This window comes from Canis lupus, chromosome 9 (genome assembly GCF_011100685.1).
Source record: "Canis lupus familiaris isolate Mischka breed German Shepherd chromosome 9, alternate assembly UU_Cfam_GSD_1.0, whole genome shotgun sequence".
In the NCBI taxonomy this organism is placed as follows: domain Eukaryota; kingdom Metazoa; phylum Chordata; class Mammalia; order Carnivora; family Canidae; genus Canis; species Canis lupus.
In genome coordinates this window covers 7,219,060-7,225,550 of record NC_049230.1, presented here as the reverse complement: position 1 = coordinate 7,225,550, position 6,491 = coordinate 7,219,060, and positions in this window count along the sequence as shown.

The following is a 6,491-nucleotide window of genomic DNA, read 5'->3' as shown; positions in this document are numbered from 1 at the left end:
CAGCAACATGTTACAGTTTTGTGAATAGAGGTCTTGCGGATCTTTTGGCATTTAGCTTTGCTATAGACTGAATTACAACCCCCCAAACTTCAAATGCTGAAGCTTTGATCCCCAGTGTAATTATAGTTGGAGATAGGGTTTTTAGGAGTAATTAAGGTCAAATGAAGTCAAAAGGGTAGTTATCCAGTGAAATCTGATAGGATTTGCCTTATAAGAAGAAAAAGAGCTCTCTCTCCTTCTGTCTTTCTAACCTCTTGCACCAGGGAAAGGCCATGGGAGGGCACAACAAGAAAGTGGTCATCTGCATGCCAGGAAGAGAGCTCTCCCGGAACCCAAACTCCTGGTGCCCTGATCTCAGACTCCTAGCCTCCAGAACTAGGAGAAAATAAATGTGTGTTGTATAAGCCACTCAGTGTATCGTACTATGTTTATGGTAGCCCAAGAAGACTAATAAAATTCCTGTTTTGTATTTTCAAAGATACTGCACATGAACATTTACAAAGTAATTTTCTTTTTTTTATAATAATTTTTAATTGGTGTTCAATTTGCCAACATACAGAATAACACCCAGTGCTCATCCCGTCAAGTGCCCCCCTCAGTACCCGTCACCCAGTCACCTCCACCCCCCACCCTCCTCCCCTTCCAACACTCCTAGTTCGTTTCCCAGAGTTAGGAGTCTTCACGTTCTGTCTCCCTTTCCGATATTTCCTCCACATTTCTTCTCCCTTCCCTTATATTCCCTTTCACTATTATTTATATTCCCCAAATAAATGAGAACATATAATGTTTGTCCTTCTCCGATTGACTTATTTCACTCAGCATAATACCCCCCAGTTCCATCCACGTCGAAGCAAATGGTGGGTATTTGTCATTTCTAATGGCTGAGTAATATTCCATTGTATACATAAACCACATCTTCTTTATCCATCATCTTTCGATAGACACCAAGGCTCCTTCCACAGTTTGGCTATTGTGGACATTGCTGCTATAACATCCGGGTGCAGGTGTCCCGGCGTTTCATTGTATCTGTATTTTGAGGTAAATCCAGTGCAATTGCTGGGTCGTAGGGCAGGTCTATTTTTAACTCTTTGAGGAACCTCCACACAGTTTTCCAGAGTAATTTTCTAATTGTTTTTGTTAATACATAAAAATACAACTGACTTTTGCATATTGACCTGGTAGCCTGCAATCCTGCTTAACTCAGTAGTTCTGACAGTAGTTCTGTGGTTAATCCTGAGGATCTTCTACAGTCACAAGTATATTGTCTACAAATAAAAAAAGTCTTACTTCTTCCTTTCTAGCCATATGCCTTTTGTTTCTTTTCCTTGCCTTATTGCATTGGACGTAATTTCCAGGACAATGTGAACTAGAAGTGGTAAGAGCAGATATGCTTGCCTTGGTTCCAGTATTAAGAGGAAAGTATTTGGTTCCCCACCATTAAGCATGATGTTAGCTTTAGTTTTCCATCATGCCCTTCATCATACAGAGAAAGTTCTCTTCCGGTATTATTCGCTGAGAGTTTCAAATTCCACCCCTCCCACCCAGTTTTGTTGAGATGTAACTGACATGGAACATGTATTGGTCTTGGGTATACAACATAATGCTTTGATACATGTGTCTATTGTGAACCGATCACTACAATAAGTCTAGTTAATACCCATCATCTCACATAGAGAGTCTTTTTTTTTTTTTTTCTCGTGATGAGAACATTTAAGATCTACTCTCTTGGTTATTTTCCCACATACATACAGTATAAACTTAAAATTGTAAATGTCATTAAACTTTTCACACGCTTTTTCGATATCAGGCGCCTTTTGTGAATCTCCTGTATTCCGTTAATAAAGCGAATTGCCGTGAATTAATTCTTGAAATGTGAAACCAGTGTCGCATTCCTCAGATAAACTCCCTTTGGTTATGATGTATTAGCCTTTTTATTCATTGCTAGATTCAATTGGCTAATATTTCGTGAAGTATTTTTGCATCCACGTTCACTAGGAACATCTCTGTGCTGTTCTTTCCCTGTACCGTCTTTGTCAAGTTTTGGTAGCAGGGTTATTCTGGCCTCACGAAATGAGTTGCAACTTTTCGTTCTCCCTCTATTATGAACAATACATTTATCAGCTTCCTCTTTTCATAAAGAAAACAGGGTACATGAAATTGGGATTGGTATTTGATAGAATTAGCCAGCGAAATCATCTAGGCCTGGCATTCCCTTGTGTGAAGGTTTTTGATAACAAATTCAATTTCTCAGAAACTCAGACGTCTTATTTTACCTTGCGTCAGTTTGCATTCAGTTGTGTTTTTTAAGGAATTGGTCCATTTCATCTAATTTGTCAAACAATTTAGAAGAAAGTTGCTTACAATAGCCCTTGTTAACACTTACACGTCTGTTCACCCCACAGTGACTGGCCCTTTCTCGTTCCTGATACTGGCGACGTGTCTTTTCCCTTCTTCTTCTTCCTTTTTTTTTTTTTTTTTTTTTTTGGTAAGTATTACTGGAGGTTTCACAGTTTTATTTATCTTTTCAAAGGATCAACTTCTGACTTTGTTTATATTTTGCCTCTCTTCTCCTTCTGTGGTTTCTGCTCCTTATGACCGCCTCCTTCCTACTTACTGTGGGTTTAATTTGCTTGTCTTTTTCTAGCTGCTTCATTGGAACCTTAGGACATTTATTTTAAACTTTTCTGCCTTTGTAATATAACCACTTATGGCTACAAATTTCTCTATAAGCCTTGAGTTGGCTGCATTTCACAACTTTCGATGTGTTATATTTCCATCATCTTTCAGCTCGAAATGGTTTCTAATTTTCTTTGTGGTGTTGTTGCTGTAACCCATGGGTTCCTTAGAAGGGTTGTTTTATTTTCCAAATATACTGGCTCTCTCTCCTTTTTTTTTTTTTATTGTGCTTAACTTCTAATTTAATTCCATTGTGCCAGAGAATATATTCTGTAATATTTCAGTCTTATAAAATGATTGAGAGTTGGTTTATGGCCTCCCATATGTCTTTCCACTGTTTTATGTACTTTGGGAGAGAAGGTATTCCATACTTGTTCGGCTCAGAGCTCTATAAATATCATTAGGGTGAAGTAATTGATATTCTTTTCAGTATCTTATTTTCTTAGGGATTTATTTTTAATTAATTGTTCTATCAAGTAGTGAGGCCAGGGTGCTAACTAACATCTCCAACTGTGATTGTGGATTTATCTCATTCCTCTGTAAGTTTTGACAGTTTTGCGGTGTGATTTTGGAGAGCCTTCCTTCTAGGTTCATCCATATTTTAGGTTGCAGTGTCTTCCTCATGTTTGGGCCCTTTTACCATTATGAAATGTCCAGCGATATGCCTTTATCAGAGAGCCTGATCTGTTGGATATGAATATGGTCTCTCTGGCTTTCCTCCTCGTTAGTGTTGGCCTGATATTTCATTACACATTGTTTTCCTCCTCACCTAGTTATCTCCTCACATCTAAAGTCCATCTCTTGGGGCGTCTGGGTAGCTCACTGGGTTAAGCATCTGACTCTTGATTTCAGCTCAGGTCATGATCTCAGGGTGGGGGCTGTTGTGGGATTGAACCCCACATGAGGCTCTGCACTGAGCGTGGAGCCTGCTTAAGATTCTCCTTCCCCCTCCCTCTGCTCCTCCCCCCTCTCGTGCACTAGCTCTCTTTAAATAGATAAATACATAAAATATTTAAAACACACCTCTTGCATATCTATAGTGGGTCTTATGTTTTTGTCCAGTCTGGCAATCTATGCTTTTTAGAAGATTTTGTTTTAGTCTATTTCGTTTTGGTGAAATTACTGATGTGATTAGATCTAGTCTCCCTGTTCCCATTTGCTTCCCATCCATCTCATCTGCTTTCTTCTTCCTACCCTACCTTCCTGCCTTCTTTTGTGTGAGTGTATTTTAGTATTCCATTTTTTTTCAATGTTGGAATACACACACCTTCTGACTCATCCTAGTGTACTTAGAATTCATATTTCACTACATCACATCAACAATAAGAGTTTTGTGGCTGGGTAGTCCCATTTCCTGCCCCTCTATCCTTTGTGGTATTTTTGCTATTAGTATTCCTCTTATCTATGTTTAAAAATACCCACAATGTGGTATTACAGGTTTTGTTTTAAACAGATACATATATTTTTATTTTTAAAAGTTTTTTTTTAAGATTTTATGTATTTATTTGAGAGAGAGAGAAAGAGAGAGCACAAGCAGGGGGAGGGACAGAGGGAAAGGGAGAGGCAGGCTCCCCACTGAGCAGGATGCCTGACATGAAGCTCCATCCCAGGACCCGGAGATCATGACCTGAGCCAAAGGCAGATGCTTAACCAACAGAGCCACCTAGTCACCCCTGATATATGTATTTTTAACTGAGAGATAACTTCTCTTATATTTTACCCATATACTTATTAATTTATTCCTTTGTTCCTTCCTGCTGATCTGAGTTAGAATTTGGTGTCATTTCATTTCATCCTAAAGGATGTACTTTAGTATTCCTTATAGTGCAAGTCTGCTAGTAATGAATTCTTAGTTTTTGTTTATGTTTTCATTTTTTAGTTTTTGTTTATTTTTAAACGTTTTTATTTTGCCTTTATTTTTGAGAGATAATTTGGCTAGGTATAGAATTCTGGGTAATGGGTGTTTTTTTTTTCTTCCTTACAGCATTTCAAAGTTTATTTATTGTTTAGTAATCTCTATGCCCACATGGGTCTCAAACTCACAATCCTGAGATCAAGAGTCATATGCTCTTCTAATTGAGTTATCCAGGTGCCCCTCCTTAAAGCATTTTTAAGTCATTGCTTGCTGTCTTCTACCCTCCTGTGTCTTTGATAAATCAGCCATCATTAGTATAGCTTAATTGTGTTGGTTTTTTTCTGGCTACTTTCAAGATTTTATTTTTAGCCTTGGATTTCAGCCATTTGATTAAGATATGCCTAAGCATGGTTCTCCTTGGGGTGTCCCATTCAGGATTCATTCAATGAGCTTTTTGAATCTGTGAACTGATGTCTTTTGCTACATGTGGGGAGTTTTCAGTCAATATTTCTACAAATATATGTCTGCTCCATGTTACCTTCTCCCCTGCTGCTACTCCAGTCACACATGTGTCATCCTGACATCATTCCACATGTTTATGAGGCTCTGTTAATTTTGCTCCCTTTTTTTTTTCTCTCTATTCTTTTCAGTGGAAAATTTCTGTCATTTATATTCAAATTCACTGACTCTTTCTCTTTTCATCTCCAATATACTACTAAGTGATTCAAGGAATCCTTTCATTTTACTTATGTACATTTCATGCATAGAACTGCAAAGCCCTATGCAGTTGTCACTGTGTGTCTATTTAAATTCAAATCAATTCAAATTAAAAGAAATTAAAATTCTCTTCCTCTGTCACGGTGCCCGTACTTCTAGTGCTCAATGGCCACATTTGGCTAGTGGCTACAGTGTTGGAATGTGCACATATGGGACACTTTCATCATTGCAAAAATAGCTCTATTGGACAGAGCTGCTCTAGAATTCCCACTTGGTACTTTTTTTATAGTTTATATTTCTATACTGAGATTGCCTATCTTTCATAATGTATATCTTTTCCTTTAAGTCCTTGAACAGGGATGCCTGGGTGGCTCAGTGGTTGAGCTTCTGCCTTTAGCTCAGGGCATGATCCTGGGGTCCTGGGATTGAGTCCTACATTAGGTTTCCCACAGGGAGCCTGCTTCTCCCTCTGCCTATGTCTCTGCCTCTCTCTCTGTGTCATGAATAAATAAATTTTTTAAAAAGTCTTTGAACATACTCATAACAAGTGCTTTAAATTCCTTTGTACTAATTGCAATATCTGGATCATCTTGTGGTCAGTTTCTATTGATTGCTTTTTTTGTCTTTTATGTTTGAGTATGAGTAACATTTTCTTCTTTCTTCACCTATCTAGTGGTTTTTCTTTTATTGGACACTGGACATTTTGAATGCTACATTGTAGTCTCTGGAGTCCAATTTGTTCTGTTCTCTGTCATTTTATTCTAGCAGACAATTAAGTCGGCTGGACTCAATCTCCAAAGTTCATCACAGCAGCAACTGAAATCTCCACTCAGTTCCTTCAACTGTCAGCTGCTACTTTTTTTCCCCTGGACCCCATTGGATATTCCCTGAATATACATGTCTTGGAGATGATAAGAATATGGGGAGATCTTATATATAGATCTGAGGGCTCACCTCCTCTGTGGCCCCCTTCCTTCAAGGATTCTCCTCTTCACTTTGGGGCTTTCTTCCAGCCCTGAATTCTGTCCTCTGGCACCTCAGCTAAGTACAGCCATGGCTTCCTGACATTTCACTTTATGTATAGATTTGAGAGTTCGGGGCAAAAAGTCTGAAACACACATATTAGTGTACTCATGCAGTTAATCTTTCAAGGGTAGATTTCCCCTCCAGTGCCTGCCTACTTTTGATTGCTCCTCTATGCCTTTTTATATTTTATGTAGGTTTCATAATTATTGTTTGTAGA